Consider the following 27,195-nt stretch of genomic DNA (forward strand, 5'->3'; position numbering starts at 1 on the left):
GGGTCTAGGCCCGAAACGTCAGCTTTTGTGCTCCTGAGATGCTGCTTGGCCTGCTGTGTTCATCCAGCCTCACATTTTATCATCTTGGAATTCTGGAGCATCTACAGTTCCCATTATCTCTGATACCACCCTGGGTTCTTGTTTGCAGTGACAGAAAAGCCTATCTATTTCCCTTAAATCCCCTATCATGATTGCTTTGCCACTCTTTTTCCCTGCCCTCCTTTCCAGCAGAGCCAGTCACGGTGCCATGAGCCTGTTTGCTGCCACCTTCCCCTGGTGAGCCATTTCCCTCAACAGTATCTGAAACGACATATATGTTTTGGAGGGAGATGCCCGGACTGACTCTGGCACTACCTTCCTGAATTTCCTCTGTCTATTGGTCACCCTTTCCCTATCTTCCTTAATTTTTATCTGCAGTGTGGCGAGCTTACTGATCTGGCTTTCCATGATTCACTCAGCCTTGCGGATGCTCCAACGTAAGTTCATCCGCAGCTCCAGAGCTGTCAGCGGTCAGACAGGAGCTGCAACTGGACACAGCATGTGAAGGAGCCAGGAACATCAGAACAGTCCCTGAATTCCCATATCGCACAAGACGAGCAAGGCACCAGATCTGGGATCTCCTGTAGCAAGGTGAAGTGAAAGAATGAAGAAGGAAGACTACTCACCAGTCACACACTTATCTGCTGCATGTGACTTCACAGTTAAACTTCCTTCTACTGCTCCTCTACCCTTGTGTCTTCAGCAGCTGCAGTAGTTTGCACCTCTTCTGACTGCCTTACCTCGCTGCTGCTCGCTCTCCTCACCAAAGCCCATTATTCACTTAAACCTACACTTAAACCTCCAGCAACATTTCTGCCACAAAGCTGCTCTTCTCAAAATGGCCACTCCAAAAATGGCCACTCCACTAGAGAAATGAAGAAGGGCCTAGGCCTGAAATGTCAGCCTTCTTGCTCCTTTCATACTGCTTGGCATGCTATGTTCATTCTGCTCTACACCTTGTTAACCCAGTCATATGTTTCTGGGAATTTAATTACTTGACTTGAATCTCCTTAACATGCTGCAGGAGAAATTCACATGTCCATAAACACTTCCTCCAATTCTCATTTGACCTGCATCAATGAAGCCAAAATTTGCTGTTACAATTTACTTAGAACATTTTAAAGAGCTTTGTCAAAGGTTAACCAGATGTTTCAATAAAATGCAAGGTCGTTACTGCATGTGGGACAAAGGCTGGTCCAACTTGCCTGATCTGATGTTGTTCACAGGAGTTAATGGATGGGTTGTCAATAGAAATACAATCCTGTCAACCTTTCCCAGTTTAACCACAATAGATCCTGATGTTTATAAAGCAGATCTCACGTCTCAAAATTGACCATGAATGTTTGCAAGGTAGAATGGAGCACAATGAGGAGGCAGTATTGGTGAATGATTAGGGGAGGCAACATAAAAAAATGTCCAGTGCTGAAAGGAATTGTATGACAATCATCAACATTTGGAGCCTTCAAAATATAAATTGAATGTTTTACATTGAACAAGCCTCTTTCCAACCAAGTTGCTGGACATGTTAAAGGCGCGTAATGTTGGCAATGGCAAATGAGTTGGCAGCAGAGTAGGATTGGGAAGATCATTTGAGAACTCGTCATATATTTTTGATAACAAGTTACTCTGCCAATGAATTTAATGAGTTAAGCAATTATTCACATTGTTCACATCTTGCAAAGGAAAACCTTGGCTATATAAAGTGTTATTCATAACTAGGACTGATAGACGTCAGAGGTTAATAGTTGGTTAGACAGAGTTCAGGCATAAACTTTTACAGCTTCATTCCAGCTCACACATCACAAATCTGTCACCCTGATTATGTGTTATGCATTTATGTGCACACAGACACTATTCTTGCCCAATTGTGTTGTCATTAACAAAAATTGTCATCTGTTCCCCAGTTCTACAGGGGGTCAGTGGCTAGCACTGCTGCCTCACTGTACCAGGGACCTGGATTTAGTACGAGCCTTGGGCAAGTGTGTGCGTGTGTGCGTGTGTGTGTGTGTGTGTGTGTGTGTGTGTGTGTGTGTGTGTATGGACAAACATTTCCATAATAATTCATTTCTGTTTTGCATGTCCTATTTTCTTAGGAAGATTGGTGCCGAACCTTGTGGAGCTTGCATACTCTCCATGTTCCTCTGTGTGTGTATCCTTCCAAGTCCAAAGATGTGTTGGTTAGGTGGGCCGGCTATACTAAATTGTTTGTAGAGCCACAGGCATGTGTACGTTTGGTGGATTAACCATTGGATGTGTGGGGTCTCGGGGCCTCAGACTCAGGAGTGAATCTGGCCAGGATGCCCCCTGGAGAGTTGGTGTGATTTCTTGAGCTAAATGGCCTGTTTTCACACTGTAGGGATTATATTTAGTTTCAGATATCTCCTGCTGTATGATATCAATGATGTCCCAAAAAATGTGTAATTCATTAAATAGTGACAGGGTGGGGAAACGAGAGTGGAGCTAATTAAGGTTCAAAAAGAGGGTTTATGATGAAGACAAAGGTTATGAGCTTTTAAATAGGGAGATTTGATATTTTTTTTTAACAAAAGATGATGATTCTGTCCAAATTATAATGAAAGAGCAGTGGTAGATGAGCTAAAACTTGATAAGGACAATCTATTAGGTTGGTGGCTATACTTGCAGTTCATAAATCAATAGAATTGAATTAGTTTAAGGAATGCAAGACTGGAAATTGCAGGGCTGCCGGTTATAACTTTTCAATCCATTTTCATACACACATATTGCCAGAGGTCTGGAAAATTGTAAATGCTATCCACTTCCCAGATAGGAGTGCCACAATAAGCTCAATGACTACAGGGCCGTTAGTTTAACCCCAATATTGGGAAAGCTTTCAGAATCAATAACCAAAGGGTCAGCCTCCATGTTGTATGACTCTATAACTCTACAAATTAGAAGAAAATTAATGGAGATTAAATGTAGATCAATCAGGGACTGTCAGCGTTGATATTTGAAATATGAATTCTGGGCAATGAACTTGTTCAAATTGTTTGTTGAAGTCACAGTCAGGTCTGATGAAGGTAAAGTTATTGATGTGGTGTAAGTAAATTTCCAAAAAACATAGTTAATTAAATGCCATGGGTAGTGCTTGCAAGCAAAGTTTGGGAGCAGTACACCATGGAGAAGATGCTGTTGAGTGGCAAAAAACAAGAGAATTTTCTTTCAGACTGGAGAAGGGTAAATATTGTTGGGGTGCGGGGGGGGTAACCCCTGCTTTTCTTAAATTATAATTATTTTACAGATATAACATATATTAATGGCCAACATCTGGATTTGCTGTGTACAACATAATTTGACAGTGTTAAATAACCGGGACGGATTCCAGAATAGGAAGACACACAAGATCATGGCTGACCCTTTCATGGATGGATCAGTCCATGGACATGCAGAGGAATATGAAGTCACACAATTTTTGCAGGATGAGTGAATGGATGTAATACAACTTAAAGGTTCCAAATTCACAGAAGCTGTGTAAATAGAGTGAGCCAGTGTTGTTTTTATTTCCTGCAAAGTTCAAAGAGGCTGGCAAATCAGATAGAGAAAGCAGTTATAGACTCTTAGAGTACAGCAACAGACCCTTTGGTGCAACTCGTCAACGCTGGCCAAGTTTCCCAATCTAAACTAGTCCTACTGGCCAGCATTTGGCTTATATCCCTCTAAACCTTACCTATCCATGTACCAGTTCAAATGTCTTTTAAATGTTTTAACTATACCTGCACCTAGCCCTTCCTCTCACAGTTCATTCCACCCTGTGTGAAAAAACTTGCCTCTCAGATCCTTTTTAAATACTTCTCCTCCCACCTTATAAATATACGACCTAGTTTTGAATTACCCCACGGTCGGGAAAAGACTTTTGCTATTCTCCCTATACATGCCTCTCATGATTTTATAAATCTCTATAAAGTCACCCCTCAAACTCCTGTGCTCCAGTGAAAAAAAGCCCAGCCTGTCCAGCCTCTCCTTATAACTCAAGCGCTCATATCCCACCAAAATCCTGGTAAATCTTTTCTGAACCCTCTCCAGCTTAATAATATCTTTCCAACAACACAGTGACCAGAACAGTACACAGTGCTCCAGAGGTTGTCTCACTATATCCTGTACATCCTCAACAGGGCATCCCAACTTCTGTACTTAATGGTATCAGCAATGAAGGCAAGCAAGTTAGACACCTTTTTAACTACCCTGTCTGCGTGTGATGCAATTTCAAAAGAACTATGTACCTGAACCCTGAGGTCTCTTTGTTCGACAACAATATCCTGGGCCCTACCATTAATTGTCTAATACTGCCCTTGTCCGTTTTACCAAAATGCAATACCTCACGTTTATCCAAACTAAATTCCATCAGCCACTCCTTAGCCCACTGGCCCAATTGATCAAGATCCCTTTGTAATCTCAGATAACTTATTTCACTGTCAACTATGCCACCAATCTGATGTCATCTGCAAACTTACTAACCATGGTTTCTAAATTCTCATCCAACTCCTGTGCGTAAGTGTGAAACCAAAAGTGGACCCAATTCCGATCCCTGTGAAACATCGTTGGTCACCGGCTTATGGTCTAAAAAAAACCACCCTCTACCACTACTCTCTGTTTCTTACCTTCAAGTCAATTTTGCATCCAATTGGCAAGCTCTCTCTGAATCCTGTGTGATCCAACTTTACTAATTTGCCTACCATGTGGAACCTTGTCAAAGGCTTTACTAAAGTCCATGTAGACAATGTCTACTACTCTGCCCTCATTGATCTTTTTGGTCACATTCTCAAAAAAACTCAGTTTCATTCATGAGACAAGATTTCCCCCACACAAAACCATGCTGATATCCCTAATCAGTCCTTACCTTTCCAAATGCATGTAAATCCTATCTCTTAGAATCCCCTCCAATAAGTTACGTTCCACTGATCTCAGACTCACACGTCTATAGTTCCCAGGCTTTTCTTTCTCAGATAAAGACACAACATTAGCCACTGTTCACTCTTGCTGCATCCCATGTACACCTGTAGATGATACAAATATCACTACTAGGGGCCCAAAAATTTCTTCCATAAATTCCCTTCATATCCTCGGCTATATTTCTTTAATTAATAGGGTGTTTAAGATCCTGAGCTATATGAAAGAGGACCCAGAATACAAAAACAAGGATGCTATAATAAATCTCTATGGGGCAGCACAGTGGCTCAGGGTTTAGCACTGCTGCCTCACAGCACCTGGGACCTGGGTTTGATTCCACCCTTGGGCGACTGTCTGTGTGGAGTTTGCACATTCTCCCTGTGTTTACGTAGGTTTCCTTTAGCTCCTTCCCACTGTCTAAAGATGTGCAGGCTAGATGCACTGGCCATACTAAATTGCCTATAGTGTTCAGGGGAGTGTAGATTAGCTGGGTTGCAGGGGGATGGTTCCTGGTGGGATGCTCTGAGGGTCAGTGTGGACTTGTTGGGTAGAAGGGCCTGTTACCACACTGTAGGGATTTGATGAAAAACATTTGTTCAACTCAACTGCTGAGGTGGTCTGTCCAAGTTTGGACGCCATGATTTTGGAAGGATATGAGAGGGAGTGAAAAGAAACCTCAGAGATTAGAGAGATAGTAGGAACTGCAGATGCTGGAGAATCTGAGATAACAAGGTATAGAGCTGGATGAACACAGCAGGCCAAACAGCATCATAGGAGCAAGAAGGCTGATGATTTTCTGAAGAAGGGTCTAGGCCCAAAACGTCAGCCTTCCTGCTCCTCTGATGCTGCCTGGCCTGCTGTGTTCATCCAGCTCTACACTATGTTATCTCAGAGATTAGAGACTTTGGTTGTGTCGATTTTTGTCCTCAGAGAAGCAAAGCCTGGACGACCTTTGATAGAGATACTCAAAACCACCAATGATTTCGCCAGTGTACGTTGGAACTGTCCCATTTGCAGAAGCAAATGATGTTGTGGTTGAAGGTGAGTGGCTAAAAAACCCAAAAACAACATGAGGGAAAGCAGTTTCACATAATGCTTATTGGGATTGGGAAGGTATAGTCTGATAGTGTGTTGTCGGAGAATCAATCATAGCTATCAAAATCTGAAGATAAATAAATTGTAGAGGTATAATGCCGTAGGATGAGGCTCAATGTGATGATCATAGAGATTCAGCACAGACCTGATCAGCTAAATGGGTGTGTTTTTATTTATGCTGTAACCATGCTGTGATTTAGAGCACTATATTGCACTTGAAGTACACTGAGTGTTGTAAGTCAGGAAAATGCTACTATCAAGTTGTAATGAGCTCAGTTCCAAAGATAATTAGCAAGCAGATAATTTGTTATGCCGGTTGAGGGATAAATATTGGCTAAGGCACAAGTGATAGCATTCCCCGCTTTCTCCTTCAAAGTCATGTCATGGGACTGTTCATGTCCACCCGAAAGGAGAGATGATCCTTGATTCAATGCATTATCCAAAAATGCAGCACCTCCCTGCTCACTAATAAACTCGGTGAAAGCTCATTTCAAGTGTTCAAGTCTTGAGGAAGTACAACTTTCTGACTTGGAGGAAAGTGCTTTACCTATTAAACATTGACTGATGAATTTTATAAATGCAAGGAAATTCCTGAGAGATAGCTCAGCCTCTTTCACCTCTTCCTGAATTACTGTCCCCTCCAGATGGTTTGTTAGAAACAACAACTGCTTTTTTTTAGCAAGGCAGGAACAGAATGAAGAAATCTGTTGAACAATAATTGCCACACCTCCTTTGAGCAACCAAAGATTGCATGCAGTTCCCTTTGGGCAATACATTCCTCATTGTTAGCAGGAGCATCAGTCTGTGGGCTCAGGAAACTGTGTACAGTTATTGTCAGTCAGCCCTACCTTTATAGAACATTCGTTTTTTTTTTTATTTGCATGCAGCGGTATTTACTTGAAGCATCAGACATCTGAACAATTGGATTTCTGAACTAACTCATTGCTTGAGTCATGAATAACAGGCTTCAATTGTTCATAAGTGAGATGCTTAAGCTAGCAATCTCTGTTGAATGAGCAAGGAGAGGGCTGTGAAAGGAGATTTGGCACACAGAGTGCTCAGTTTTGCTCTGTTACAGGTGTAAGGACATGCAATTAAAATTCCTGTGCTGCTGTTCTGTACTTATGTACTGCTAAACCATTTTAAATAACAGCTGCTGGCAAGTTGCAACACAGCTCCCCTGATGGCTGAGTGGCTAGTGAAAGTCTTTCCTTTTTTGTTAATGGATCTGTGCCTTGCCAGAAGCCATCATCCAAATAAATGACATTGGGAGTGTTGACTGAAGATGTGAAGAAGGAGCTCAAGCCTAGGGATGTGATCTGATCAAAAACATGTACATGTAGCAAATGTTTGGAAGTAATAAGTTGAAATGGGCTATTCAGCCCAACTAATTGAGTAGACATTTTTGTGTCCTTGCAATGAAACAGTACCATTTCAATCTTCCTTGTGATCCTCACCACAATAGGATCCATTCCCATGTGTTTAGATCCACCTGCCATCCATGGCCTCAGTTGTGTTTAATACTGGCATAAACCACATTTACCCTGGTAGCACTACCAAACATCAAAGAGCTGATTTTTTAAATTCATTCCTGGAATGCTGGCTGGCCAGCATTTCTTGCCCATTGCTAGTTGCCCCTTGAGAAGTTGGTGGTGAGCTGCCTTCTAAAATGTTCTCCTGCTGTGGGTTGACCCGCAATGCTATTAGGGAGGGAATTCCAGGATTTTGACCCAGCAAAAGTGACAGAAAGGCAATAAATTTCCAAGTTGAGATGATGAGTGGCTTGGCGGGGAACTTGAAGGTCGTGGTGTTCCCATATGCCTGCTGCCCTTGTCCTTCTAGATGGAAGTGATCAGGGGTTTGGAAGATGCTGTCTGAGGATCCTTGGTGAATTAATGCAGTGCATTCTTGTAGATAGTACACACTGCTGTGACTGAGTGTCAGTGTTGGAGGGAGTGGATTCTTGTGGATGTAGTGCCAATCAAGCGGCTGCTTTGTCCTGGATGGTGTTGAGCTTCCTGAGTGTTGTTGGAGCTGCACCCATCCAGGCAATAGCTCGTCTAGGGGAGCGGCAAGTTCTGGAGTGCAAGCCTTCAGTACTATTGTTAGAATGTTGTCAGGGCTGGAATTAATAAAGAAAAGATGACATAATGGCAGCCACTGCTGATGGCCTGTTGCAAAAACCCATCTGGTTCAGTCAGGTCCTTTAGTGGAATCTGCCGTCCTCACCTTGACTGGCCTATGTGTGACTCGAGACCTACAGCAATGTGATTGTGTCTTAACTGATAGGCAATAACTGCCAGTCCAGACAATGACACTCGCATCCCATGAGTGAATAAAAAATATCAATGCTGCTCTTCCTGTATGCCATCCATCACATCTTTCCAATCACTCTCTCCTCAGAATTGCTCTCAGTGTGAAATCTTCACAGTAATTACATATACTCAGGTATTAACTATTGTAATAGTATAAAACAATAAATGTTTCCCTCTGAATCTATCCGATCAAATCATTTTGAAACCTTTTGACCAGATCACTCCACTCAATCATCAATACGCAAGAGGGTACAGGTGAGACAACCTGAACTTACAATCTTCTCCTTTAATTAGGGCACCATTCTTCTGAATCTGTACTCCAAGGCCATGTATTTTGTCCAGAGTGCACACAGTGGAGCAGTGTTCAAGATGAGGTCTAACCAAAGTTCTGTACAAATAAAGTATTCCATGCTTCCACAGCACAGTAACTCTGTGGTTCATACAATGTGGAGCTGGAGGAACACAGCAGATCAAGCAGCATCAGAAGAGGAGGAGATTCGACACTTCAGGCCAGGGCCCTTCATCAAGAGGCGTAACAAAGGGTCCCAAACCGAAACATTGACTTGCCTATCCTCTGATGCTGCCTGATCTGTTGCATCCCCCGAGCTCCACCAGAGTCCAGCATCTGCAGTTCTTCCTATCTCCGAGCTCAGTGGTCAGCAGCGCTGCTTCACAGAGCCAGGGGCCTGGGTTTGATGACCTGTGCCTATGTGGAGTTTGCATGTTCTCCCTGTGTCTGCATGGGTTTCCTCTGGGTCTTCCAGTTTATTTCCATAATCTAAAGTTGTGCAGGCTACGGTAGAACATAGAACATAGAACATGATAGCACAGTAGAGGTATGAATTGTGATCAGAGATAATGGGAACTGCAGATGCTGGAGAATCCACGATAACAAAGTTTGGAGCTGGATGAACACAGCAGGCCAAGCAGCATCTCAGGAGCACAAAAGCTGACGTTTCGGGCCTAGACCCTTCATCAGAGAGGGGGATGGGGGGAGGGAACTGGAATAAATAGGGAGAGAGGGGGAGGCGGACCGAAGATGGAGAGAAAAGAAGATAGGTGGAGAGGAGAGTATAGGTGGGGAGGGAAGGAGGGGATAGGTCAGTCCAGGGAGGATGGACAGGTCAAGGAGGCGGCATGAGGTTAGTAGGTAGGAAATGGAGGTGCGGCTTGAGGTGGGAGGAGGGGATAGGTGAGAGGAAGAACAGGTTAGGGAGGCGAGGACGAGCTGCGTTGGTTTTGGGATGCAGTGGGGGAAGGGGAGATTTTGAAGCTTGTGAAGTCCACAATGATACCATTGGGCTGCAGGGTTCCCAAGCGGAATATGAGTTGCTGTTCCTGCAATCTTCGGGTGGCATCATTGTGGCACTGCAGGAAGCCCATGATGGACCAGTTGTCTAAGGAATGGGAGGGGGAGTTAAAATGTTTCGCGACTGGGAGGTGCAGTTGTTTATTCTGAACTGAGTGGAGGTGTTCTGCCAAGCAGTCCCCAAGCCTCCGCTTGGTTCTCCCAATGTAGAGGAAGCCACACCGGGTACAATGGGTACAGTATACCACATTGGCAGATGTGCAGGTGAACCTCTGCTTAATATGGAAAGTCATCTTGGGGCCTGGGATAGGGGTGAGGGGGGGAGGTGTGGTGGCAAGTGTAGCACTTCCTGCGGTTGCAGGGGAAGGTGCCGGGTGTGGTGGGGTTGGAGGGCAGTGTGGAGCGAACAAGGGAGTCATGGAGAGAGTGGTCTCTCCGGAAGGCAGACAAGGGTGGGGATGGAAAAATGTCTTGGGTGGTAGGGTCGGATTGTAGATGGCAGAAGTGTCGGAGGATGATGCGTTGTATCCAGCGGTTGGTGGAGTGGTACGTGAGAACGAGGGGGATCCTCTTGGGGTGGTTGTGGCGGGGACGGGGTGTGAGGGATGTGTTGCAGGAAATGCGGGAGACGCAGTCAAGGGCGTTCTCGACCACTGCGGGAGGAAAGTTGCGGTCCTTGAAGAACGTGGACATCTGGGATGTGCGGGAGTGGAATGCCTCATCCTGGCAGCAGATGCGGCGGATAAGGAGGAATTGGGAATAGGGGATGGAATTTTTGCAGGAGGGTGGGTGGGAGGAGGTGTATTCTAGGTAGCTATGGGAGTCAGTGGGCTTGAAATGGACATCAGTTTCTAGCTGGTTACCTGAGATGGAGACTGATCCATGACCTCATCACCTCAGGGGACCTCCCACACACAGCCTCCAACCTCATTGTTCCCCAACCCAGCACTGCCCGTTTCTATCTCCTTCCCAAAATCCACAAACCCGCCTGCCCTGGCCGGCCTATTGTCTCAGCCTTCTCCTGCCCCACTGAACTCATCTCCACTTATCGGGACTCCATTTTCCCCCCTTGGTCCAGGAACTCCCCACCAACGTCCATGACACCACCCACATCCTCCACCTCCTCCAGAACTTCCAATTCCCTGGTCCCCAACACCTCATTTTCACCATGGACATCCAGAACCCTGCACACCTGTATTCCTCATGCAGATGGCCTCAAGGCCCTCCGCTTCTTCCTGTCCTGCAGGCCTGACCAGATACCCTCCACCAACAACTTAATCCGCTTATCCGAACTCGTCCTCACCCTCAACAACTTCTTTTTCTCTTCCTCTCACTTCCTACAGACCAAGAGGGTGGCCATGGAACCCGCATGGGCCCAAGCGATGCCTGCCTCTTTGTAGGTCACGTGGAACAGTCCCTCTTTCGCACTTACACAGACCCCAAACCCTACCTCTTCCTCCAATACATTGATGACTGTATAGGTGCCACCTCTTGCTCCCAAGAGGAACTCGATCAGTTCATCCACTTCACCAACACCTTCCACCCCAACCTCAAGTTCACCTGGGCCATCTCCACCACATCCATCACCTCCCTGGACCTCTCAGTCTCTATCTCAGGTAACCAGCTAGAAACTGATGTCCATTTCAAGCCCACTGACTCCCACAGCTACCTAGAATACAATGCCAATGTGTTATACTGTATCCACTGTACCCGGTGTGGCTTCCTCTACATTGGGGAAGCCAAGCGGAAGCTTGGGGACCGCTTTGCAGAACACCTCCGCTTGGTTCGCAATAAACAACTACACCTCGAAATCGCGAACCATTTTAATTCCCCCTCCCATTCTTTAGATGACATGCCCATCATGGGCCTCCTGCAGTGCCACAATGATGCCACCCGAACGTTGCAGGGACAGCAACTCATATTCCGCTCGTCCCCTCCCCCCAATGCATCCCAAAACCAACCCAGCTCGTCCCCGCCTCCCTAACCTGTTCTTCCTCTCACCTATCCCCTCCTCCCACTTCAGGTTGCACCTTCATTTCTTACCTACTAACCTCATCCCGCCTCCTTGACTTGTCCATCCTCCCTGGACTGACCTATCCCCTCCCTACCTCCCCACCTATACTCGCCTCTCCACCTATCTTCTTTTCTCTCCATCTTCAGTCTGCCACCCGCCCTCTCCCTATTTATTTCAGGATCCACTCCCCGTCCCAGTCTCTGATGAAGGGTTTCGGCCCAAAACGTCAGCTTTTGTTCTCCTGAGATTCTTCTTGGCCTGCTGTGTTCATCCAGCTCCAAACTTTGTTATCTTAGCACAGTAGAGTTAAACTGTTTATGAGAAATTGCCCATAGTGTTTAGGGATGAGCAGGCTAGGTGGATTAGCCATAGGCAATACAAAGATGTGGGGAAAGGTTAGGGGAGTTGGGTTGACTGCTGTTTGGAGGGCTGGCATGGACTTGATAGATCATAGAACATTACAGCGCAGTACACGCCCTTCGGCCCTCAATGTTGCGCTGACCTGTGAAATCAATCTGAAGCCCCCGCTGACCTCCCGCTGACATCTGTCCTGTATCTATCACCCCTCAATTTAACGTTATGTCCCCTCGTGCGAGCCGTCACCATCCTAGGAAAAAGGCTCTCCCTATCCACCCTATCTAACCGTCTCAGAGATAATGGGAACTGCAGATGCTGGAGATTCCAAGATAATAAAATGTGAGGCTGGATGAACACAGCAGGCCAAGCAGCATCTCAGGAGCACAAAAGCTGACGTTTCGGGCCTGGACCCTTCATCAGAGAGGGGGATGGGGGGAGGGAACTGGAATAAATAGGGAGAGAGGGGGAGGCGGACCGAAGATGGAGAGTAAAGAAGATAGGTGGAGAGGGTGTAGGTGGGGAGGTAGGGAGGGGATAGGTCAGTCCAGGGAAGACGGACAGGTCAAGGAGGTGGGATGAGGTTAGTAGGTAGCTGGGGGTGCGGCTTGGGGTGGGAGGAAGGGATGGGTGAGAGGAAGAACCGGTTAGGGAGGCAGAGACAGGTTGGACTGGTTTTGGGATGCAGTGGGTGGGGGGGAAGAGCTGGGCTGGTTGTGTGGTGCAGTGGGGGGAGGGGATGAACTGGGCTGGTTTAGGGATGCAGTGGGGGAAGGGGAGATTTTGAAACTGGTGAAGTCCACATTGATACCATATGGCTGCAGGGTTCCCAGGCGGAATATGAGTTGCTGTTCCTGCAACCTTCGGGTGGCATCATTGTGGCAGTGCAGGAGGCCCATGATGGACATGGGCAGTGCAGGAGGCCCATGATGGACATGAACCCCTGTCTGCTTTCCGGAGAGACCACTCTCTCCGTGACTCCCTTGTTCGCTCCACACTGCCCTCCAACCCCACCACACCCGGCACCTTCCCCTGCAACCGCAGGAAATGCTACACTTGTCCCCACACCTCCTCCCTCACCCCCATCCCAGGCCCCAAGATGACATTCCACATTAAGCAGAGGTTCACCTGCACATCTGCCAATGTGATATACTGCATCCACTGTACCCGGTGCGGCTTTCTCTACATTGGGGAAACCAAGCGGAGGCTTGGGGACCGCTTTGCAGAACACCTCCGCTCAGTTCGCAACAAACAACTGCACCTCCCAGTCGCAAACCATTTCCACTCCCCCTCCCATTCTCTTGATGACATGTCCATCATGGGCCTCCTGCACTGCCACAATGATGCCACCCGAAGGTTGCAGGAACAGCAACTCATATTCCGCCTGGGAACCCTGCAGCCATATGGTATCAATGTGGACTTCACCAGTTTCAAAATCTCCCCTTCCCCCACTGCATCCCTAAACCAGCCCAGTTCATCCCCTCCCCCCACTGCACCACACAACCAGCCCAGCTCTTCCCCCCCACCCACTGCATCCCAAAACCAGTCCAACCTGTCTCTGCCTCCCTAACCGGTTCTTCCTCTCACCCATCCCTTCCTCCCACCCCAAGCCGCACCCCCAGCTACCTACTAACCTCATCCCACCTCCTTGACCTGTCCGTCTTCCCTGGACTGACCTATCCCCTCCCTACCTCCCCACCTACACCCTCTCCACCTATCTTCTTTACTCTCCATCTTCGGTCCGCCTCCCCCTCTCTCCCTATTTATTCCAGTTCCCTCCCCCCATCCCCCTCTCTGATGAAGGGTCCAGGCCCGAAACGTCAGCTTTTGTGCTCCTGAGATGCTGCTTGGCCTGCTGTGTTCATCCAGCCTCACATTTTACTATCTAACCGTCTGATTATTTTATATGTTTCAATTAAGTCACCTCTCAGCCTTCTTCTCTCGAATGAAAACAGCCTCAAACCCCTCAGCCTTTCCTCGTAAGACCTTCCCTCCAGACCAGGCAACATCCTGGCAAATCTCCTCTGCACCCTTTCCAATGCTTCCACATCCTTCTCATAATGCAGCAACCAGAACTGCACGTAACACTCCAAGCGCGGCCGCACCAGAGTTTTGTACAGCTGCAACATGATCTCATGGCTCAGAAACTCAATCATTCTACCAATAAAACCTAACACACCGTACGCCTTCTTAACAACCCAATCAACCTGGTTGGAAACTTTCAGGGATCTATGCATATGGACACCAAGATCTCTTTGCTCATCCACACTACCAAGAATCTTGGATTTAGCTCAGTACTCTGTATTCCTGTTACTCCTTCCAAAGTGAATCTCCTCACACTTTTCCGCATTTAATTCTATTTGCCACCTCTCAGCCCAGCGCTGCAGCTTATCTATGTCCCTCTGTAACCTGCAATATCCTTCCGCACTATCCACAACTCCACCGACTTTAGTGCCATTTGCAAATTTATTAACCCATCCTTCTACACCCTTATTCAGGTCATTTATAAAAATGACAAATAGCAGTGTCCCTGAAACAGATCCATGCGGTACACCACTAGTAACTGAACTCCAGGATGAACATTTCCCATCAACCACCACCCTCTGTCTTCTTACAGCTAGCCAATTTCTGATCCAAACCGCTAAATCACCCTCAATCCCATGTTTCCATATTTTCTGCAATAGCCTACCGTGGGGAACCTTATCAAACACTTTACTGAAATCCATATACACCACATCAACCCCTTTACCCTCATCCACCTGTTTGGTCACCTTCTCAAAGAACTCAATAAGGTTTGTGAAGCACGACCTTCCCTTCACAAAACTGTGTTGACTATTCCTAAACAAGTTATACCTTTCTGGATGATTATAAAGCCTATCTCTGAAACTCCTCTCTTTACCCACAACTGAAGTAAGGCTCACTGGTCTATAATTACCAGGGCTGTCTCTATTCCCCTTCTTGAACAAGGGGACAACATTTGTTATCCTCCAGTCTGCTGGCACTATTCCTGTAGACAACAATGACATAAAGATCAAAGCCAAAGTTTCTGCAATTTCCTCCCTAGCTTCCCAGAGAATCCTCAGATAGATCCCATCCGGTCCAGGGAACTTATCTACTTTCACACTTTCCAGAATTGCTAACACCTCCTCCTTATGAACCTCAATCCCATCTAGACTAAATAGCCTGTGTCTCAATAATCTCCTTGACAACATTGTTTTTTTCCTGTGTGAATACTGATGAAAAATATCCATTTAGTGCCTTTCCCATCTCTTCGGACTCCACGCACAATTTCCCATACCGTTCTTGACTGGCCCTAATCTTACTCTGGTCATTCTTTTATTCCTGACATACCTTTAGAAAGCTTTAGGGATTTCCTTGATCCTACCTGCCAGACTTCTCATGTCCCCTCCTGGCTCTTCTTAGCTCTCTCTAAGTCCTTCCTGGCTAATTGTAACTCTCAAGCACCCTCACTGAGCCTTCACACCTCATCTTTACATAAGCCTCCTTCTTCCTCTTGATAATAGATTCAAATTCTCTAGTAAACCACGGTTCCCTAGCTCGGCCACTTCCTCTCCGCCTGTCAGGTACATACTTATCAAGGACATGCAGTAGCTGTTCCTTGAACAAGCTCCACATTTCAATTGTGCACAGCCCCTGCAGTTTCCTTCCCCCTCCTCTGCACCCTAAATCTTGCCAAATCGCCTCATAATTGTCTTTCCCCCAGCTATAACTCTTGTCCTACGGTGTATACCTATCCCTTTCCATCACTAAAGTAAATGTAATCGAATTGTGGTCATTATCACCAAAGTGCTCACCTACCTCCAAATCTAACACCTGCCCTGGTTCATTACCGAGTACCAAATCCAATGTGGCCTCGCCTCTTGTTGGCCTGTCTACAAACTGTGTCACGAAACCCTCTAGCACTCATTGGACAAAAACTGACCCACCTAAAGTACTTGAACTATAGCATTTCCAGTAAATGTTTGCAAAGTTAAAATCCCCCATAACAACTACCCTGTTACTTTTGCTCTTCTTCAGAATCATCTTTTCAATCCTTTCCTCTACATCTCTGGAACTATTTAGAGGCCTATAGAAAACTCCCAACAGGGTGACCTGTCCTTTCCTGTTTCTAACCTCAGCCCATACTACCTCAGTAGACGAGTCCTCATCAAACGTCCTTTCTGCCACCATAATACTGTCCTTGACTAACAATGCCACACCTCCCCCTCTTTTACCACCTTCCCTGATCTTACTGAAACATCTAAATCCCAGAACCTGCAACAACCATTCCTGTCCCTGTTCTATCCATTTTCCAAAACAGCCACAACATCGAAGTTCCAGGTACCAACCCACACTGCAAGTTCACCCACTTTCTTCTGGATGCTCCTGGCATTGAAGTAGACACACTTCAAACCACCTCCCTGCCTGCCAGTACACTCCTGTGACCTTGAAACCGTAATCATGACCTCAATCCTCTCAACCTTCTGTGTACTGGAGCTACAATTCAGGTTACCATCCCCCTGCTGAATTAGTTTCAGCTGGGCTAAATGGCCTGCTTTCACACTGCTGGGATTCTCTCATTCCACTTGTAATCCAGAATTAGAAGCATTTTGTTAGCTCTTTGATCACTTTTGGTGCCTGTACCTCAGAATGATTTCCTTGGGGAAACCCTTCTGTGTATCATTCACAATTTTAATCACTTGTGACTTATCTGGCCAGTCTCACTTGTGGAAATAAAAATTATATTTCTTGGCTTTTCAGGTTCATTAGGATTTACTGGAGTTTTGAAGAATACTTATACATGATAGGCACGATTTACTATTCAGAAAGGCCACACAAGTGACCAGGGATGTTTTGTGTAATGAGAGAAAAGTTTAGATCAAAATGGGGCTTAATAATATTGCAGGGCTTTAAAATGATCCAGTTGGAATATTTTTGTCTGAGGGCTTAATACATTCATACAAAATTCCTTCTCCTGCTATCGTTGCAGGTTAATACCTTCTGAAAATAGCTTATGAATACACATGTGAGAAACATTTATCCAGTATAATTTTAAGGTGGCAGTGCATTATTGTACAGACAGAGGGGCACCGCATGGCATTCACACAGCAACTAGCATACTGCTTTGCATATCTGACGTTTCCTCCACATTTGCACTCATATCCCCTTTTACTCTGGAAGAAGCCCAATTCAATAGTTTAAAGTGTGCAGAATGTGTTATATAAATCAACTTACGATAAAGCAGATCTTTATGTTGCAAAATGTCTGCAGGTGCTTTACAGGAATGTTCCAAAAGAATAAATAAGCCAAATATGGAGACTTTGAGGCAAATGGCCAAAAGCATGGTCAAAGCAGCTGGTTTTATGAAGCATCTTAAAAGGAGAAAAAGACAAGACTCAAGGTGGATAATAAAATGTGAGGCTGGATGAACACAGCAGGCCAAGCAGCATCTCAGGAGCACAAAAGCTGACATTTCGGGCCTAGACCCTTCATCAGATGATAAAGTGTAGAGCTGGAGAAGCATAGCAGGTCAGACAGCTTCAGAGGAGCAGGAAAGCCAATGTTTTAGGTCTCGACCCTTCACAGGACTGGGAGGTAGAAGGAAGCTCAGAAATAACTAGAGGGAGGGGTGAGGGGCTGGGAGAAAGATGGGTGGGTTGGTGATACTTGGATACAGGTAGTGGGCTGTAGAGCTTTGTCAGTGCAAAGGGTGGAGTGGATGGGTGAGAAGGAAAATGGACAGGTTGTGTCAGGTCAAGTTGGTTGGGATGAGCGGGGGGGGGGGGGGGGGGGGGGGGGGGGGGGGGGCTGGGCATGGAATGAGGCCAGGGGTGGGGAGATTGTGAAGTTTGTGAACTCTATGTTGAGGCCATTGGATTGTCAGCTCTCAAGGCAGAATATAAGGTTTTGCTCTTTCAGTTTACATGTGGTCTCATTGTGACAATGGAGGAGGCCCAGGATGGACATGTCACCAAGGGTGTGGAAGGGGAAATTGAAATGGCTCGCAACTGGAAAATATTACATGCACAAAATTGGCATTTGTTGCCCTTCCTAGTTATTCTTCTGTCCTTGTGCTGGTGATGTTGAGTCTTTTTCTTAAACCAACCACTGTTAAATCTTCCCTTTGTCTCTCACCAACTTTAGCTTCGTTAGGAATTTTTAGCATCTTGTTTGGTCAAATGGAGTCTTGATGCCACAGCCACTGTTGTGTCATCTCATGACTTTACATCTATGCCGTAAAATCTACAGCGGAGTATTTTGGATAGGACACATGCTGAGGTGTGTTGATGCCAATAATTTCTTATTACCTAAATGGTGAGTGGGGAATGATTGGGAGGTAAGTCACGTTTGATTTGTGCTGAGCAATGCATGTTCAACGGCATGTCATAGCCTCCCAATTTTTTCCCATGATGGTGTATTTTCAGCATTTTCTCTTTACATTTTTGATTTTTAGGATTGGCTACTCACTCTTTTTGGTTTAAGTAGTGAGGATATGTGCTGTAGTTCCTCCAATCAAGGTGTTTCCCACTGCATTAGGTCAGAATGTGTTATACAAATGGGACATTATGACCAAAGAGGAATTAATGCAAATTTCCTTGGTAAAGTTCACCTTCCTTTCCTCGTATACAGCCAGATATTATCTTGCAATTAATATTGTCAAGAATAAGATGCTTATCTCTTTTGGGCTAATTTATTTTCCAAAGAAATTGAAAAAAAAGAGACAAACACTTTACCTCTCTTGCTGAGGCAGCACAGTGGCTCAGTGGTTAGCACTGTTACCTCACAGATCCAGAAACCTGGGTTCAATTCCGTCCTGGTGGGGCTGTGTGGAGTTTGCACATTCTCCCAGTATCTGCACGGCTTTCCTCCGGGTGCTCTGGTTTCTGCCCGCAGTCCAAAGATTTGCAGATTTGGTGGATTGGCCTTGCTAAATTGCCCATTGGGTCCAAGGATGCGCAAGCTAGTTGGGTTAGCCATGGGAAATGCAGGGATGTGGTGGGTTTGGGTAGAATGCTGTTTGGAAGGTCAAAGTGGACTGATGGGCTAAATAGCCTGATTCCACACTACGGGGATTCCATGATTCTTGCTGAAGCCCTGATTCCTTTATAACAAGAAACATTGACTGGACAATCATAACTAGACTAAGCATTTTGGAAGAATTTGACGAATATAACACTTGCCATAGACTCCTGTTCTTTGCAGTCATTGAAGGACTCTTGAAGTGTTGGAAATGTTGAATGTGGCAGTCCATTTGCACCGTGGCAGGTTGCCAAAAATATCACTGTGATCACAACCAGACAATCTGATTTTTATTGACACTATCACGGCTTACACAGGTTCAATGAATGGATGTTGGTCATATATCCAAAGGTAATTAACACCTGTGAACTGGTCACTGGCTCATGACATCCCAGCTTTCCCTGCTTCTACCACAAAGACGTTTGTGAGCAAAGTCTGTTAAAAATAGTGAACATCAACGCTGATGAGGGGGGAGACAGGGCGATGCTGGCTGTCCATTCTGGAGACTGGCTGTTTGAAGGGGCATGGGAAGGCAGAAAAAGAAAGCTCAGCTGACCAGGAATTTGAAACAAAAGCTTGCAAAGTCTACACCTTCTCAACCCAGTCTTTTCCTCTGCAGCACAGGAAGTGGAGACAGCTATGCCAGCGTGGGGCTGCTAAGCTGTGGCAAATTGCCCATTTTTCTTTTACATCTTTTGTATTTTGTTTTTGTTCCTGGGATCATCGTACATAGAATATGCCATCATTGATCTATGTAACTAACAGCTGGCATTATTCACCTTTGCGAAGGTAGGCTTATATTTATTACCCTTAATAGGGTTTCATGTTGATTTTAAGTGCACTGTTTATGTAACTATTTTCTGATGATGCCTGTTTAAGTTGCCACAATTGGCAGTAACACATGAATCCTTACACAGCTTCAGTGTAGGTAGAATGCCACTATGCAATGTTTGGTGTACGAGGCAATTGAATAAGTATTAAATGGGTAAACTTATATAGCTCTGTGAGACAAACAGAGATGGGACAAACAACATTCAAAGCAATATTTCATCAAATTGTGAGCATAAGCAGTAAACTGCCTGCTCGAATTATATACCTGTTAACCTTTCAGTGATTAATTTTCAATTCATTTTTAAAAGTAATGTCTGCTGCAATGTATTTGTCTGGATAAGCAGTGACATGCATTAGCATGTACTTTTGAAAACATGGAGAGAAAGGAAAATGTTAAGCAAGACTGATTTTCTTACAAAGTACTTATCAGGGCACTGAGAAACAATGTGACCTCAACATTTATTCTTTTTGATTGATTGATTGTTTTTAAACACTATGTTTTCTCATCAATGTGGAGTGCATTGAACATCCCACCCACTCTTCAACAGCCAGAAGACTATAAACGTTAATGCATTAAGCATATTCAAAACCATGACTGATAGATGTTTGGACACTAAGTGAATTACGTTTACCCTTTCCAACAGTCGTATAAATTCTTTTGATTGCTTGAAATTTGCACTCTTGTGTTTGTCCTGCTGAATGAATATGACCATAATGCCATAACAAATAGGGGCAGGAATGGTCCCTCGGGCCTGTTCCTCCTGTCAATAGGATCTTGGCTGGTCCAACATTCTCACTTTCCTGCCCTTTCCCCATAATCCTTGACTGATGAAGAATCTTTCCACCTTGGCCTTAAACAAACACAAGAACTCTTGCCCCACAACTGTCTTTGGTAAGGTGTTCCAAAGACATGTAACTGCCCGAGAGAAGAAATTCTTCCTCTTCTTGGCCTTAAATATACGCAAGGGTTCTGATCTCACCACTGTCTGTGGTAAGGAGTGCCAAAGACAAACAATTGCCAGAGAGGGTAGTGGAGTTGTCCTCATTAGGGGCATTTAAGCAGCTATTAGATAGGAGTACGGATGACAGTATAAGGTAGAGGTGGAAGTTAGATAGACCTTAGGGTTAGGATAAAAGTTTGGCACAACACTGTGGGCTGAAGGGCCTGTACTGTGCTGTACTGTTCTATGTTCTAATTGTCTGAGGGAAGAAATTCTTCCTCATCCGAGTCTTAAATTGGATCTGCCTTATTCTGAGACTGCGCCCTCTGGTCCTGGACTGTCTCAGGTGGGGAAACATTCTCTTAACATTTATCCTGTTAAGCTGCTTAAGAGTCCTACATGTTCAATGAAATCATTTCTCTTTCTTCTAAACTTCATTGAATAGAATCTTTGCTCCGAAGACAATCTCTCCATTCTGGGGATCATCCGAGTGAAACTTCCCTGAACTACCTCCAATGAATAATATTTTACCTGAAATAGAAGGATCAAAAATGCTCACTGTACTCCAGATGCAGTCTCACCAGCACAGTTGTTGGAAGACTTCCTTACTCCCATAGTCCAACTCCCTTTGAAATAAGGAGAACCACTCCGTTGGTGTTCCTCATTACCTGCTTTCCCTATGTGCTAGCATTCTGTGTTTTGTGCAAAAGCCCCTTTGTGTTGCAGCTTTCTGTGCTTTAGTCCATTTAAATAATACACTCCCTCCCAAACTAAACAACTGCATGTTTTTGCACATTGTACTCCAACTGCCAACTTTTTCGCTGCTTATTAAACTATCAATATCTTTCTGTAAAGTGTTTGCATCCCCTTCACAACTTACTTTTCCACCTATTGTAGATAACAAGGTGTAGAGCTGGATGAACACAGCACGCTGAGCGGCGTCAGAGGAGCAGGAAGGCTGACTTTTCGGGCCTAGCCCCTTCTTCAGAAATGGGGGTTCTGAAATAAATAGGGAGAGAACAGGAGGCGGATAGATGATGGATAGAGGAGAAGTTAAGTGGAAAGGAGTTAGACCGGTCATATAGGCGGGGAAGGAGCCAGTAAAGGTCAGTATAGGCGGGGAGGTAGGGAGGAGATAGGTCAGTCCAGGGAGGACGGACAGGTCAAGGTGGCGATGAGGATAGTGGGTAGGAGGTGGGGTTTGGGCTTGAGGTGGGAGGAGGGGATGGGTGGAAGGACAGGCTAGGGAGGCGGGAACGAGCTGGGCTGGTTTTGGGATGTGTAGGAGGAGGGGAGATTTTGAAGCTTGTGAAATCCACATTGATACCATTAGGCTGCAGCATTCCCAAGTGGAATATGAGTTGCTGTTCCTGCAGCCTTCAGTTAGCATCATTGCGGCACTGCAGGAGGCCCATGATGGACATGTTGTCTGAGGAATGGGAGGCGGAGTTGAAATGGTTCATGACTGGGAGGTGCTGTTGTTTATTGTGAACATTGTTGTTTATTTGTTCTGCAAAGCGGTCCCCAAGCCCCTGCTTGGTTTCCTCGATGTAGAGGAAGCCACACCGGGTACAGCGGATGCTGTATACCACATTGGCAGATGTGCAGGTGAACATCTGCTTAATATGGAAAGTCTTCTTGGGGCCTGGGATGGGGGTGAGGGAGGAGGTGTGGGGGCAAGTGTAGCACTTCCTGCGTTTGCAGGGGAAGGTGCCGTGTGTGGTGGGGCTGGAGTGGAGTGTGGAGCGGACAAGGGAGTCACGGAGAGAGTGATCCCTCCAGAAGGCAGCTAGGGGTGGGGATGGAAAAATATCTTTGGTGGTGGGGTCAGACAGCTGATGGCGGAAGTGTCGGAGGGTGATGCATTGGATCCGGAGGTTGGTGGGTGGTACATGAGGACGAGGGGGATTCTGTTTTGTTTTTTATTTATTGCAGGGAGGTGCTGTGAGGTTTGAGTTGCGGGAAATGTGGGAGACACAGTCGAGGGCATTCTCAACTACTGAGGGGGGGATGTTGCGGACCTTGAAAAATGAGGTCATCTGATATGTACGGGAGTGGAATGCCTCATCCTGGGAGCAGATGCTGTGGAGATGAAGGAATTGTATATAGGGGAAGGCATTTTTGCAGGAAGCTGGGTGGGAAGAGGTGTATTCTAGGTAGTTGAGGGAGTTGGTGGGCTTGAAATGGATATCAGTTTCTAAGTGGTAGCCAGAGATGGAGACAGAGAGTTCCAGGAACAAGACAGAGTTATTAGAAATGGCCCAGGTGAACTTAAGGTTGGGGTGGAAGGTGTTGGTAAAGTGGATGAACTGTTTGAGCTCATCGTGGGAGGACAAGGCAGCATCGATACAGTCATCATCAATGTAACAGAGGAAGAGATGGAGTTTAAGGCCAGTGTAGGTATGGAAGATGGGTTGTTCCACGTAACCTACAAAGAGGCAGGCATAGCTTGGGCCCATGCAAGTACCCACGGCCAGCCCCTTTGTCTCCCTCTTTCTACCTCTTGTGTGTCTTTTGTGAATTTGGTGACAGTACATTTGCTTCCTCCCTCCAGGTCATTAATAGTTGAAAACAGTTGTAATCCCAGCACTGATCCCCGGGGAACGCTACTGGTAACAGGTCACCAACCATTCCTCCCTACTCTCTGTTTCCTACCCATGAACCAATTCTCTATCCATACCAATATACTATCTCCAACATCATGGGTTCATACCTTGGCTTAACATTTTTTTATTTGTTTACAGGACATGGGCAACATTGGCTAGGCCAGAATTCAATGCCCATCCTTAATTGCCCAGAGGCAGTTTAGAGTCAAACACATTGCTGTGGGTCTAGAGCTGTAAGTAGTCTAGGCAAGGTGAGGATGGTACATTTCCTTCCCTGAAGGACATTAGTGAACCAGATGAATTTTTATGACAATTAACAATGGTTTCATGGTCATCAGTAGATTTTTATTTCCGGATGTATTTTTTAAAAATTGAATTCAAGTTCCATCACATGGCAGGATTCAAAACCAAGTTCCCAAACCATTCGCTGATTTTTGGAGTAATAATGTAACAAAAATATCACAAGGCTATTGACTTTCTTTCTGTGAGGTAAATTGTTGAATGCCTTCTGGAATTCTGAATACAGCACACCTACCGGTTCTCCTCTATCCAATCTGGTTGAGACTTACTCAGAAAACTTGAATAAATTAATCAGAGATAATGGGAACTGCAGATGCTGGAGAATTCCAAGATAATAAAATGTGAGTCTGGATGAACACAGCAGGCCAAGCAGCATCTCAGGAGCACAAAAGCTGACGTTTCGGGCCTAGACCCTTCATCAGAGAGTTCATCCAGCCTCACATTTTATTAAATTAATCAGACATGCTTTCCCTTTCATGAAGACTTGCTGATCTTGCATGATTAGATTATTATTTTCTAAACGTTCAGCTATTACTTCCTTAATAGTTGATTTTGATACGTTTTCAACAATAGATGTTAGGCTAATTGACCTGTTAGTTACCCATTTTTTGGCTCTCTCCATTTTTCAATAGGGTGACAGATTGATAGTTTTCCAACCCTCTGGTGCTTCTCCAGAGCCCAAGGGAAATTTTTCAGGAAAATTCAAGTCCTATACAACCACATGACAATGGCTATCTTTCTTATTTGATTTTCTTACCTGAGTGAGTTCAATTCCATCCACTTATTGAGCAGACACTGGAACCGCCAAGGCCACTTTGCAGTAGGCGGACTATGGTATGTAAGCACCCAACCAGTTGGGGGCTACAAGTCAGGGCCTTGACATGAGCACTTATTGACCTGTGGGACTCTAGGGTCTAACAAAGGCACCTCCTGGTACCCATACTGAACTCTAATCAAGTAAACATGAGTAGCAATATAATCTGTGAATTTTATTTATGCTCAGCAATGCTACAGGAGTGTGGCCTCAAGTGCAAACATGATCAATAACTTGAGAGCTGGAAGAGTGAAGAATGCTCTTATTGAAACATACAAGATTGTGAGAGTATTGGACAGAGAAGAGGTTGAGAAGATATTTCCACCCGCAGAGGAATCTTGAACTAGAGGACGAAATTACAGAATAAGGAGAATTTCATTTAAAATTGAGATATAGAGGAATTTCTTTTCCCAGAGGGGAGTGAATGTCTTGAATTCTTTACCCCAAAGAGGTGTAAAGGATGGATCACTGATTTTTGACACAAGAAGGATTTGGTGGCTGTGCTGAATGGTCACAGAAAAGGAGTTGGGCTGGAGATTAGCCAATGTTGTTCCCTTGTTTCAGAAAGGAAGCAGGGATAATCCAGGGAATTCCAGGCTGATGAGCCTGACATTTGTGGTAGGGAATCTCTGAGAGAAGATACATAGCGATAGGATATATGCATATTTGGAAGAAAATGAACTAGTTATTGGTAGGCAGCATGGTTTTGTACAGGGAAGATCATGTCTCACCAATCTGATTGAATATTTGGAAGAGATAATAAAGATAATTGTTGAGGGAAGAGCTGTGGATGTAGTTTTTAATGGAATATAGTAAGGCATTTGATAAAGTCCCACTTGGCAGATTGGTACAATAACTAAAATCACATGGGATTCAGAGTGGATTGGCTAGATGTATACAAGACAGGCTTAGCCATAGGTGACAGGCAGCATTGATGGAAGGGTGTTTTTCAGAATGGAGACCAGTAACTAGTCGTGTTCCACTGGGATCAGTCTTAGTTTCTCTGTTATTTGCAGCATATATAAATGATGTGGAGGAAAATGTGGGTGGTCTGATTAGTAAGTTTGCAGGTGACATGAAGGTTGGTGGAGTTGTTGGTAGTGCTGGCAATTGTGAAAGGATACAACAGGATATAGATAGATTGGCAACTTGGGCACAGAAATTGTAGCTGGAGTTTAATCCAGACAAATGCGAGGTGATGCATTTTGGAGGATCAAATTTAGGTGTGAATTATACTGCAAATGGCAGAACCCTTAGGAACATTAACATACACACAGATCTGGGCATGCAGGTCCCTTGTTCCCTTAAAGTGGCAATACAGGTTGCCAAGTTGATTAAGAAGGCATATGGCATGGAGTGCGAGAGTTGGCCAGCCATATTGCAGCGATATGGAAATCCTTGTTAGGCCATATTTGGAGTATTGTGGGCAGTTTTGGTCACCACATTACCAGAAGTATGTGGAAGCTTTGGAGAGAGTGCAAAGGAAGGTTTACCAGATGTCGCCTGGCCTTGAGGGCATTGGCTTTGAGGAAAGGTTAAAAAGACTAGGATTGCTTTTACTGGAAAGAATATGGCTGAGAGGAGACTTAATAGAGGTTCACAACAGAAGCATAGAGAGTGTGGATAGTCAGAGGCTTTTTCCCAGAGTTGAAGCTTCAATTACAAAGGGGCACAGGTTCAAAGTGAGAGGGGGAAAGTTTAAGGGAGATATGCAGAGGAAAACTTTTCACATAGAGAGTGGTAGGAGCCTGGAATGCACTACCAGCGGAGGTGGTGGAAACAGGCAGTTTGGTGACATTTAAGAGGCCGCTAGATGGTTACATAAATGTGGGAGGGAATAGAGGGATATGGGCCGAACAAGGGAAGAAGGTTTTTTTTTAAGTTTAGTCAGGGCTTGATGATCGGTACGGGCTTGGGAGGCTAAGGGCCTGTCCCTGTGCTGTACTTCTCTTTCGTTCTTTTGTTCTTAAAGTAGCTTAGGCCTGAATGCAGCAAGTCCTGGACAACATCTCGACTTGGTCTAATAATTTGCAAGTAACATTCAGACCACACAAGCACCAGGCAATGACTGCCTACATCTAGAGAGAATCCAGCTATTGCCACTTGACATTCAACAATATAACCGTTACTGTCTCCCCCATTCTAGGTGTTATTTTTGACCAAAGTTATAAACTGGATCAGTTACATAAAGTCTATGGATACAAGAGCAAGTCAGAGACTGGGAATTCAGTGACATGTAGCCGAGCTCCTAACTCCCTGAAACCTGTTCATCATTGACAAAGAATATGCTGAGCATGATGGAATACAGCCCAGTTCTGAATGAGTGCAGCTCCAATAGAGCTCAAGAATCATCCAGAACAAAGAAGTCTGTTTGATGCTATATTACTCTTTGAACAGTCATTCCCCCCACTACTGATAAATAGCAGCAACAATGTTTATCATCTACACTCCAAGGCTGCTTAGACAGCACCTTCCAAACCTGTAATCTCTACTCCCTCAAAGGGTAAGGGCAGCAAGTACATAGGAGAGCCATCAGTTTCACAATCCCCTCCAAGCCACAGCCCAGTCTCACTTAGAAATACTTCATTTACTGCCACTGTGCCAATATCCTGGAGCTCCCTCCCTGAAGAGCAGTAGGTATATCTACTCCAA

The sequence above is a fragment of the Stegostoma tigrinum genome, chromosome 8 (genome assembly GCF_030684315.1).
Source record: "Stegostoma tigrinum isolate sSteTig4 chromosome 8, sSteTig4.hap1, whole genome shotgun sequence".
In the NCBI taxonomy this organism is placed as follows: Eukaryota; Metazoa; Chordata; class Chondrichthyes; order Orectolobiformes; family Stegostomatidae; genus Stegostoma; species Stegostoma tigrinum.